Genomic DNA, 13,339 nt, shown 5'->3' on the forward strand with positions numbered 1-13,339 from the left:
TTGTCCCTCCCTCCCTCTCTCCATCTCTCTCTTCTTTCCTCTCTTCACTTTCCATCTATATCTCTATCTCCATTTGCCTCTCTATATCACCACCAAAACATACACTCTATTTCTTCAATATATCTACCTATCCCTCCCTCCTCCTCTTTCTCTCTCTCTCTTCCCCTTCTCTCTCCCTCCCCCGCTTCTATCTCTCTTCCCTACTTCTTTCCTCTCTCCCTCTATCTCTATTCTCTTTATCACTCCCTCTCTCTCTCTCCACCTTTCTCTCTATATTTCTTTCCTCTTACCTCTCTCTCCCCCCCTCCAACTCCATCTCTCTTTCCCTCCCTCACTCCACTCTCTCACATCCTCTCTCTCTCTCTTACTCTTTAGCCTCCAACTCTGTTACTATATCCCTCCCTCTCTCCTTCTCTTCCCCATTCTCTCCATATCTCCTTCTTTTTCTTTGTATCAACCCCAAACATACACACTCTCTCTCCATCTCTCCCTTGTTACTCCCTCTCTCTCTCCACTTCTCACTCTCTATGTATTTCTTCTTCCCTCCCTCTCTCACCCTCCAACTCCATATCCCTATCCCTCCCTCTCTCCTCCTCTCTCTCAAATATTCTCTCTCATACTTCCTCTTTCTTCTTTTCTCTCCTACCTCCCTCTATCTTCCTCCATCTCTCTCTCTCTCTCTCTCTCTCTCTCTCTCTCTCTCTCTCTAATCCTCTCTCTTACCCCATCATTCTCCTTCTTTCTCTCAAGTATTATCTCTCATTCTTCCTCTCTCTCACTCTCGCACTCTCTCTATCTCCCTCTCTCTCTCTCTCTCTTCCCTCCAATCCTATCTCTTCCCCTCTCTCTCTCTCTCTCTATGTTACTATATCCCTCCCTCTCTCCTTCTATCTCCTTCTCTCCCCCCTTCTCTCTATCTCTCCTTATTTGTCTCTTTATCTCACCCTTAAACATACACTCTTTCTCTCCATCTCTCCCTTGTCACTCCCTCTCTCTCTCCACTTCTCACTCTTTATCTTTCTTCTTCCCTCCCTCTCTCCCCCTCCAACTCCATATCTCTATCCCTCCCTCTCTCCTCCTCTCTCTCATCCTTCCTCTCTCGCCATTTCTCTCCTACGTTTATCTCTCTTCCCTCGTCTCTCTCTCTTGTTTCCCTCCAATCCTCTCACTATCTCCCTCCCACTCTCCTCTCTCTTCCCCCTCCATCCTTTTGTCTCCCTCTCCCTCTTTTACCCTTCTCTACCTCTCTCTCTTTTTATTCCTCCTCTCCTATCTCCTTTATTTTATCTACATCTCTCCCTTGTCACTCCCCCTATCTCTCCACGTCTATAACTTTATGCCTTTGTTCTTACCTCCCGTATATATAGAGTTCATATATATCACGATATATCAATATATATTATAATATAACAAATTTAATATTGGATTAAAAAAAGTTATTATATTAGATATCATTTTTGGGATTCAACTGCATTAAGTAAGTCATTCACATATGACCATTTCCATGAGAGATAGTCGTAACTAGATATCTAATATAATGCATTGCGTAAGCCCCCTAACACTTAAATTCAAAAAGAGTGAAGGGATCTCTACTTGAATGGTTCATGAGGCACAATACTTGCTAAGGTTTTGCAAATGGGGTAGCAAGCTAAGTGGGTTTGATGGTGGGGAAAACTCCACAGTTAAGCGCACTTGAGCCAAAGGCAATCTGGGATGGGTGACCTCCCGGGAAGTCCTGATTACTGGGTGTAAGCCCCGAAAGTGATGATTGATGCTATGTGATTCATTTCACTAGTTTCAATCCCACTTCTTCACCCCTGTGAGCATCACCTGATGCAATGAGTGCTAAGTGAACTATTCAAAAATCATGATAAATTAGTCAGTTACGACTACCTATCATGGAAATGGTCACCTGATGCAATGAGTGCTAAGTGAACTATTCAAAAATCATGAGAAATAAGCCCTGAAAGTGATGATTGATGCTATGTGATTCATTTCACTAGTTTCAATCCCACTTCTTCACCCTTGTGAGCATCACCTGATGCAATGAGTGCTAAGTGAACTATTCAAAAATCATGAGAAATTAGTTAGTTACGACTACCTCTCATGGAAATGGTCACCTGATGCAATGAGTGCTAAGTGAACTATTCAAAAATCATGAGAAATTAGTCAATTATGACTACCTCTCATGGAAATAGTCACCCGATGCAATGAGTGCTAAGTGAACTATTCAAAAATCATGAGAAATTAGTCAGTTATGACTACCTCTCATGGAAATGGTCATACGTGAATGACTTACTTAATGCAATTGAATCCCAAAAATGATATCTAATAAAGTTATTATATTTAATAATATCAATATTATGATATATTAATATGAAAATTAGATTTAATAATAATAATAATAATAATAATAATAATAATAATAATCTAATATTAATATTATGGTTAATAGTATTTTTTTCATGGTATTAATAATAATTTGGCCCATGGTATTTTTCCAATAGGCTTCACCTAAATAAAACCTATTTTTTTAGTGTTAGTAAGTGTAAAGATGTTTATGGAGCAAGTATAAAAAGAGATTTTATTTATTTACCATACCTCTTTTTTATTTATATTTTTATTTATTTATCATATTTCTTTTATTTACAATGGTATTTGGCCCATAGGCTTGGTATATAATTAGATGTTGATTTCTAATCTTACTTGATATGTTTTTATTTATTTACCATACATCTTTATACCTCTTTTATATTTATTTATTTATCATACATCTTTTATAAATAGGGTAATTGGCCCATGGTATTAATAATTATATGTCCGAAAGGATCCACCTAAATAAAACCTATTTTTTGAGTTTTCATAAATATAAAGAAGTTAATGGAGTAAAGATAAAAAGAGGTTTTATTTATTTACCAAACCTCTAGTTTATTTATAAAAAAAAATAAAAATAAAAAAATTTACCATACCTTTGGAGTAAATATAAAAGAAAGTCTTATTTATTTACCATACTTTTATCTATATTTTTATTTATTTACCACAGCTCTTTTTTTTACTATTAGTAAACCTCTTTATATTTTAAATTTATGTTGTGTTTATACATAATAATAATTAGATTGATTTTTAAATAGGGTCCACATTATATTAACAATGTTAAATGTTAAATATTAACGTTTATGTTTACATTTACATTTAAGTTTACATGTTTATGTTTTTACGCAAGATCTACCCCATGGGGACAATAATTATTTTATTTTTAATGTGAAATTACAAATAACTTTGAAAAATACATATAAATAACCAAAATAAAATATATTAATTAAAATAAAATAAATTTCAACTAATTGAAAGTTAAAATAATATTATTTGAATGAAAATTTGCTTTCTATTTTCAAAGACAGTAAAGTGACTTATAATTATTTTATTTAAACTTTGAATTACAAATAACTTAATAATTTAATAATTTAAATTACCGTAAATTTGGGGTTTTGGGTGATTTTGCCCTAAACTGTAGGGGTTATAGGTCATCTTGCCTTGATAATTGGCAATGCAAAGGCATTGTTTTACATCTTGCACTGTTTCTACCAGGGTAACACCTATCCAAATCTTTGGGAGGATAAAACTGATCTAGATTGTGCGGATGGATTTTCAGTGGATCCATGTGTTTGGTGCCTCTGAAAACCAACATCTCAACCATCAGAGTGATTTCAGATTCTATTGGCATTGAAGTAGAGACAACTAGTTGGGAACTAGAGAAAGAGAGATGTAGTGAACTGCTAAAACCTGGAAAAAAACTAGTAGGTTTTTAGATTCGAAGTTCCTTGTAATGGAGACATGGTGGGTGCTTCAATGTTGGTTACATGTCTAGAAGTTTGACCCGCTGCCGAAGAATCAATAGATGTCGAGGTTTCATCGAAATTCGCTCCTTGACAAAGTTGAGGAAACCTTCGGATCCGATGCTGATTACTCATTCACATTGTTGTTGAGCTAAATCAAATATTCAAGTTGTAGAATGATTGATCCAGTTACGCACTATGGGAAAGGTCAACTATCTTGCTTCTTGGCCGATCCAGATACTATGCTAGATATGGTGAGTAACTCTTAAAAAAGTGTGAAAAATCATTTCGTAATTAATTTTAGATTTTCTGGAGTATTTCCCTACTAAATTTTTTTTATTAGATTACGTTTTTCATCTATATCTGGAAGATGAAATTGGAGGGTTCCAAACTTAGATTTCACATTTTTTAATTATTTAAATCATATTTATTTGATTTTTCTGGAGCTTCTCTACATTATTTATTTCTATTGGGAGATCAGATCTTCCATATATGTCTTCAAAACTTCGACCCAAAAAACCATTATCCTTTTTTCTCTTAAACCATTATCCTTTTTCTCTTAAATGTGTTATTTTTTTGGTTGAATTCAAATTGCAGATATCTGCAGACATGGTTGCGAATGCAACTTTAGCAGCCATGGCGTAGGAAAGCATGGCATAAAGGTTTATCAGGTTGCTTCTTTGGTGGTAAATCCCATAACAATTCAAGAATTTTTTAAAATAATATTTGAACATTTTAAATGTAATCCCTACATTAATCGCAAAGGAAACCCAGTATAATTGTTGAAGCAACAGTAAAATTGTTGAAGCAATTGACCTGTGTTAATACTATGGAGAATTATGGACAGGATCTGGACACAGTGGTTACCAAACAACGTAAGTTGTAACGATATTGTGTTTCTTACTCGAAATTTTGATGAATATAAGTGGAATTTGAAAAGTTAAAAATTTACTCATGTAAATTTTACTTTGCTACTCATGTAAATTTTACTTTGCATATAATCTTTGTTCGAGGAGTAGATTCATTATTTTATCTAAAGAATTATCGATTCACCATAATTATAATTTTTTTTTACATAAAAGGAATCATTGCAAACTGATAGTAATATTGCAAATAGCAGGGTTATCAAGATCATCTACAAAATATATGTTACAGCAATTGAAGCACCTGGAAAATATCTATGAGCCATATGCATTCTATGAAGAAAGGTGAATTATGTGCAATGGAGATGAAATACAAATTTGTTGGTGTTGTATTATTTTAAACATTTTGATTGGTAATCAAGAAGCATATATTAATAATTTTTTAAATATATTTGTGAAGATTCGATACAATTCTGAAAAAATTGTTTCAAGAGCTCTCTAAAGATGAATGAGACAGTTTTAGATTTGATGTGAAGATGAACGAGACAGTTTCGTATTTGATGTTAAGATTATCAAGTGGAAAAATTACATCAGAAATATTCATATTCCCTGACTTGGTGAATATATATTAAATGGGTGAATATGTATTAGTGGATCACAATGGTTGCAATGGCCATGAAGACATCAATTTTCACTTCACTGGGTTCACTATTTCTGGGAGAGTGATGGGGGCTATTGTAGTAGAAAGTTGTCCAAATATAAATGGAGGTCGTGCCAATGTGAAGGTTGAACTCATTTCCATGAGCAATGATCACATTAATGTGGTGTTTATGTCACAGGGAGGCAATTACACGTTTACAAATATTGCTCCAAGGAAATATAGGGTGGTCTCTTCCCATCATGAATACATAAACTTGATCAATCCTCGAGCAGTATACAAATATCAGGCCATATCAAATCCCACTACATTTTTTTTCAAAAAGGAAAGGCCATGATATTTGTCTCTCTTTACCTTCGTTTGATACACATAATGAGTTTGGAGATTCCTTAAGGATGAGTGTCCAAAGGACACAGTAGCCCTCCATGAAATCAAATGTGAAGAAGTGGAAAGAGCGGGCTATGTGAGCCAATTGCTAAACAGAGGAAGAAGATACAAGGTCATACCTAATGTCAATCCTAGATAGGATGGTGCTATACATGAGGTACAATGATTGAGGTTTATAGAGTATATTTTCTATAATATTATCTTTTAAATACATGATTCTCATGTTCTCTTAACAATTGTCCAAAGAGGCTCTCGAGAGATGGAGTTGGGCTTTGGAAATCTCGTAGTAGATGACATCTTTTTTGTCCCAAGTTATGATATCGATGGCTTAGTTGTTTCTCAGGGTAACCCTATTTTAGGTGTTCATGTATACCTTTATTCAGATGATGTCCATGAGGTGAAGTGCCCTCAAAGAATCTCCTTGGCAAAATCAAGCGCTTTGTCATGCAATATCTGATGCAGATGGGAAATTTTCTTTTAATTTTATTCCATATGGAAAATAAAGGTTGTTCCCATTCTACAAGGGTGATAATACAATATTTGATGTTTCACTTCCATATATAGAGGTTCTTGTTGAGCACAGTCATGTTAATATATCTCAGCCATTTCAGGTCACAGGTTTCTCAGTTGGAGGACTTGTGGTGACTTCTGAAGGAGTTTGTTTTGAAGGTGTTAAGATATTAGTTGATGGACGAGAAAGAGCTACAATAGATGTCCAAGGATATTACAAACTTGATCATGTAACATCAACACGCTACTCAATCAAGGTTGAGAAGGATCACTTTGAGTTTAGCAGTTTGGATAATTTCATGGTTGTGCCAAACATGGCTTCAATCCCAAAGATAGAAGCAACACATTATAATATTTGTGGTTCCCTAAAATTAGTGACAAATGGCTATTATGGAAAGCATCAAGTTGGCTTGAAACATGAGCCATACAATGTTAAGCCTCAACTAAAGAGGATTGGTGATATGGGAAAATTATACTTTGAGGTTCAACCAGGTTAATATCGAATATCCCCATTGACCACAACAGCAGAACGTGATTCTAGTCTTCAATTTTCACCATCACATATTGATGTGATAGTAACTAGACCAATGTTTGGAATTGAATTGTTAATGGCCCTTATTGATATTCGTGGATCAGTGATATGCAAGGAAGGATGTGACTTCTCGATTTCTATATCACTTACTTCTCTCACTGTTGAACTCTAGGTTCAGAGAAGCTTAACTCTTTAAGTTTAACAAATGAGAGAAGTGACTTCATATTTGAGAAAGTCCTACCTGGTGCATTGCGTCTTGAGGTAAAACATGGACCTTTATCTGATTTGTTAGATTGGGATAATGACTGGTGTTGGGAGAGAAAGATTGTTGATGTCAATGTTAGTGTTTCTGATCATTCAGAGACTGTGTTTATCCAAAAAGGCTATTGGTTGCGTAATATTTTCTACTCATCTTGTGGCTTCTTACATCTTACAACCAAATAAACAACCCATGAATTTGTTGATTGAGAAAGCATCGTAGCAAATCTACTTAGAAGCTTCTCGTGTGCACATGCTTCATTTCTTGAACTCGTGCATTTTCTTCGGGATGTCTTCATTAGAATTCAATGTATCGAACCATAAGGCTATATATTTGACTGGTGAAAATTATCTACTGAGTGGTGAAATACATGTTGATTCAAGTTCTTATCCCAAAGAAAATGAGTTGTCTCGAAGCATTATTGTAGACATATGGAAAAAGGAGGGTGCATTTATAGATATGATAAATAATGTCAAACTTGTTTCAAGTGCTAATGGACCAAGCAACATTGTTGTATATCAGTACACTCACTGGGCCAATCTTGAAGATGAAATGGTCTTTGTTTTGAGAGATAAAAGGAATTCTAGTGAGAAAAATAGTTTTGAAAAGGTCTTGTTCTATCCAAGAAGTCAGCATGTTGTTGTTAAAACTAATGGGTGCCAACTTGCTATTCCTTCTTTTGTGGGGTGCCCAGGAAAGTACACTCAAGGTCAGTGTTGCAAGTAATCCCAAGTGTTGACATTAAAATAATTGCTCAAAATGACAGTGGCAATGGTCTTCTGAAAAACGGTGACTTGGTTCTTCAAACTTCGACAGGATCAGATGGTTTGTTTTTGGGTGATCCTCTATATGATGATACTAAGTACTATGTTGAATATTCCAAGGGATATCATTTAAAAGCACTTGCATAGGACCCCTTTTGAAGCTTAGTTGTATGCTCATCCAATTTGATCAGACGCCCCACTCGACTATCCAAACCATAAAGAATATTTGATCGTCAGTATTCGACCTTCTGTGCACTCCCTATGTTAGTAGAGGAATCACTGAATTTGCATCAAACAACCACTAGATATGGACAAAACCTCTTCAATTGCATTGCTTCAAACTACAACCATGTAAGTCTGGATTTTACTATTACTTTCAACGCTTTACAATGAAACTAGTGTAAATGAAGGTTGTATGTGGATAAAATATAAACCACTGTAAACGCAGGTTGTTTTGTATGTGTATGTAGGGGCATACATGATAAAATATTTGAGAGTGAATGAGATATTGTTTCAAGAGCTTTCATGCTCTATCTTGAGACTCAATATGCAATGTGAAGTAATTTGACCATAATGGAAATGGACTCATATCCCAATAATGCATACAATTTCTTTGTGGACATATTGATTGAGATGACAGGGAGCTTGAAATCATTAAAGGAGTTGGTCATATGTGTTGTGCCTTTTCTTAAATAAATATGTGTCTTCTCAATTTGTTGTTCCAAAGGCTTCCTAATCTCCAATGTTTGTTAATGGGTGACAACTTTATCTTGGTAAAAATAGAATTTATGCATTTCTTTTACATGTGTAACGAACAACATGTTTCAATGTTTAAGAATGTTTTCATTTGCTACTAAGTGGTCAGGTATAGCATAAAAAACATTATACAAAGCATATATTGATGTATCTTAGGTTGACTATTATGTTTTGGTTCATTATTATGTCCTGTTTGCAGATTCAGTATATCCAATAGATATGAAACAAAACCAAGTAACGACTTTGTTTCATATATATTCCTTAATGAAAATCTACACTACCTAAATTAAAAAAGTTAACCTGCTATAAGATGTGAAAATACCATAAAATTCTTTCATGGTTTTTTTCCATGATGTTCATAATGAAGATTTATGTCTTTTACCTCATAAATGAGTGCAGATTTGGCTTATTCTAGTTTTGAAATAGAATGCAGGAACTTTCAAAATATCCCATACCTTGACGTATCAGATCCCCACTCTCTCATCTCCCTATATACAGGTTGTGTAGACATAACTAAATTTCATGATAGGGAAATCAATGTATTAGGTTGCTTTCTTCAGAGCACCCCTACTCTAGAGATGATAGAACTTTGTTTAATTGATGACTTGAATTATGACGATCCACGATATGTAAAGTTTTTGGAGGAAGTGATGTATTTGAATAGAGTTTCAAAGAAAGCAAGGATATTGGTATGAGAATCTTATTTTTAAATACACGCTTCAAAATCTTTAAATCGTTGACCAGTAAAAAGGCTTTCTGGCTTCATTTTCTTTTATTTTTTTCTTTACGGAAGGGTATGGCCAATGCAGGTTGTATGTGGATACGAGGATGAATTCTACTGTGGATACGAGGATGTGGACACTAGTGGAATGACCTGCTTAGTCTTGGGAAACATTGAGTATGGAAGCGGATGGCAATCTCATGGAGTGGGTATGCGACATTTTGCCCCATTTTCATTTTTTATCATTCGTTGTTTGCGCTGGTTCTAATAGTCAGTTTTAATTATTTATCTTTTTGTCATTTATCTCATTAACATTCCATGTTTCCCAAGCAAGGTAATATTTTCGGTTGCTTTAGATGAGCAACCTATAGGATTAGAATGTTCCCAATGAGTTTTCAACATTTGTGCAATATGCCTTGTCGATTTTGGATTGTCATTGCGGGTTATCACTTTAGTTGTTATCCGATTTGACATTTGATTGACAACGGAATTCCATGCTTTTATAAATTATTTTTATGCTAATTTTTAAAAGTATTTAAGAAATTTGTCTTCAGTAGCCACACTTCAAACAATGGATTTCACACTACTAGGTTTAAGGTTTGGGTTATGTATTTGGTTAAAATTTCCCAAGATTTATATCATATCTCAAGTGTCAAGTTTAGGTTATTTATTTGGTCAAAATTTCTCAAGATTTACATCATATCTCAGCCTTTTGAAATTCATGCATTCATGCCATTCGAATGTAACACATCACGAGAAGGATGAGCCCTATTAAGCTCACCAACTCTGTTACTATGCTTCATGGATCATAATTCAAATGGACTTTGAATTTGGTTCTTTTCCTTGTCTAAAAAATATTAAGCAAAATCCTCTCATTCAAAATCAACCCCAAGTCATACTCAAAATTTTGACATATGATGACATACTACGGAAACAAGGGTTCGGAAGATGACAAACTCAGCATTTTTCTCCAGCCACGGGAATGGATTCAATGGCGTTACAGTCGTTGGAGGCGGCGAGGCAAGACCGGTTACAGCCATAGATCTCTTCAGAGGTGGCCTTAAGAACGCGACGCGGGATAGTCCTGAATCCCTCCAGGCAGCCGGTATGTTATTGTTTTTTTGGCCCAACAACAGGAAAGTATTTGACATTTTTGGCAAAGCAGATTTGCTTGCAGAGCAAAATATTATAAAGGAGGATCTGTTGGTGAAGTCCGAGAAACTCCAAGAGATCAGAGATCCGCAGACAAATTGGTGTTCTCGGTCTAGATCCCATCTCGGGGGCGGGAAACCTTTAGGTTTTGGCTGGATCTATGTAGGATCCGACAGCCTGCTGCCCTTTCGACCTATCTCTCTGCTGACGCCCCTTGTATGTAAGGATTGGGGTCTGCATGTAGCAGATCTGCCCCATCGCACACATGCATGGACCTTTCTCTGCAGCCACAGGCCGGATCTACACTCAGAAATTGGACTGATCTATATAAGATCTGTCAGCCTAGGGATCATCTAGCTCATCCCCCCACAGTCGCTTCATGCATGCAAAGACGAAGGGTTGCAGGGGGTAGATCCGCATATGTACACTTTTGCATGGCCCAAAACTTGTAGATCCAGGCCGGATCTCTCTAATATGAGGAAGAGTCAAGACCTCCAGGAGCTCAGGCAGTTGATCGGTGGCTATATGCACCGATCCAACACAGGTTTTGCAGATCGCGAAAGGAAAATGATAGAATACCCAAATAGAAGCTCGGATCTGGAAGATCGTCGACAGCCAGAACACAAGGCAACCAGCAATGTCACCGTTTCAGGCAGAGCAGGAACTCAGCTAGATTGCAGACATCAGGTAACAAAAACTTGTTTCCAGATTTTCATAAAAACCCCAGAAACGAAATCCCATTTAGTATGGGTACATTCAGATAGTATTGTGATGCAGCTGAAGCAGCAAATCTGTGCATTGACTGGATATCCTAGAGAGATTCAACACCTAGTCAATGGCAGATGGTCTCTCCAAGACAACATAACCATGGGAAGCTATGGGATTAGCCCAGGAGAAACCATTGTTTTGAACCTCAGACTAAGAGGAGGAGCTCCTCCTCAGGGTCAGACAAGTAGCTCAGGGGGAGACAAAAACTCTTCAGGAGAGGATAAAGGGAAAAAGACAGCACCTCAGCAGCAGTCCAAAGGAGGGTCCTCATACAAAAACATTCTTCAGGGTAACAAAGATACAGGATCCTCTCCAGATCAAGGCAGGTATACCCCTAGGCCATACATAGTAGATCAGTTAGGGCAAACCCCAGCCCTAAACTTTGACTCTACAGGCCTTGATGTTTTCGTAAAATCCTATGAAACGCAGGCCCTAATCTGTCGTTTTAACAGTTTCTGGCCTAAACCAATGGATCTCTTCCATTGGATCTTCACCACTTGGACCATGGAATGTGATATACATTTATGCTCCAAGGGTTTTTTCATAGTTAGATTCGCATCCTCGGAAATCAGAGAAAAAATCATCAGAGATGGGCCTTGGTTCTGGGGAACATCGGGGCTGTTCATGACCCCATGGTTCCCGGATTTCAATCCAAACAATATGACTGTATCAAAAGTGCCGGTCTGGGTTCGTCTATACAACCTTCCCCTCCACTTTTGGAGTGAACAAGTCTTGGAAGGAATTGGGAACAGCATAGGGAAATATATCAAAACAGATCTGGAAAGGATTGATGAAAGGGTATGCACTTTTGCACGCATTTGTGTCGAAGTAGATTTAAGCAAAGGGCTGCCAGACAACATAAGACTGATCTACAAACAACAAAACTGGCTGCAAGCACTAGACTATGAAAACACTGCTTTCAGATGCAGGCTCTGCAGGCAGACAGGACATCTACAAAGCACATGCCCAGAAGCAAAAAAAGTAAACAATAAAAAGAAGCAGAAAGGGAAGCAGAGGAAAGGATGGCAATTCCCCCCCCCTGATTCAGATGATGAAGAATCAGAAGCAGAAGAGGACGACTCCCCCGCAGAGAATGCAGAGATATCCAAAGAAACTAATAAGGAAGCTACATCAGCAAACAAGATCACAAAGATCCACCAAAATCAGGCAGAGAAGACAAGCGTGGATCAAAGCATGGGAGGCATCAAACGACATCACCACTCAGATACTTCAGACTCAGACAAAGAAATAGGCCCACAGAAAGCAGAAACACAGTTAGTCATTGCTTCGGTCGAGCCCACTCAAGGAGAGTGGCACAAGGTCGAAAAGAAAAAGGGGAGAAAAACTTGAAGCGTGAGTTTTACTCACAGCCGGAATTCAGTTTTTTTGCCTCTTTCTTTCTCTCTCCTCTCTTCTCTTTTCTTATTCTTTGTGCACGTTAGTCTTCAAACGTTGCGTGGGGTGTGAAAGCACTCGAGCCCATATGGGCAGCTTACAGAATGCTTCAATGCATCTGCTAGTGTAACTTTTCATTAATTCTTTAATAAAAGGTTACCGTTTTTTTTCTTTGGAAAAAAAAAATTTGACATGTGAATAACATTGGCTTGGCAGAAAGTTTGACACCCAAGTCCTTACAAGTCAGACAAGACTGTCCATTTTTTTTAAATTGATCATATCCTTAAATTGTTATCCCTTGGAATCCTTCATTAAAGAAAACATCATTCTATGCTCTTGATAATTGGTCTATCAAAACGTGGATGGGGCGAAATATGAGTTAAGGAGTAGAGAAAGAAATTTTCCTTGACATTGCCTAGAATATTTTGAACTTTTGGGGGCACATCATGTGACACTACCATCACCACACCAACATTTTTTGGTAAATTTCCACTGCAAGAGGCATCCATTGATTCACATTCCTCCACCTGTGACCGTAAAGATGATTCTTCTTAAACATTTTTCCTAGATGAGGATAATGATATATGGTCCTTATCATCATAAAGTATGGATTTTCTTTCCTCACCCATGCTCCACTTTCCCCCTCCCAATTGTATATAAGCATCAGTTTCTCTTTCATTCTTCCCTCCGATTGCAAAGTTATACCCATACCTGAAATCCTCGTCTTGATCTTGGTTC

The 13,339-nt window shown here is 36.8% G+C and overlaps 1 pseudogene; it reads left to right on the plus strand.

Annotated features, from left to right (window-relative positions):
• Nucleotides 1–4,665: 4,665 nt before the first annotated feature.
• On the plus strand, nucleotides 4,666–7,956 carry LOC149141981 (uncharacterized; annotated as a pseudogene).
• Nucleotides 7,957–13,339: the final 5,383 nt, after the last annotated feature.

The sequence above is a fragment of the Pinus tabuliformis genome, chromosome X (assembly GCF_031772625.1).
Source record: "Pinus tabuliformis cultivar Carrire ecotype Pingquan chromosome X, CPIR1, whole genome shotgun sequence".
Classification (NCBI taxonomy): Eukaryota; Viridiplantae; Streptophyta; class Pinopsida; order Pinales; family Pinaceae; genus Pinus; species Pinus tabuliformis.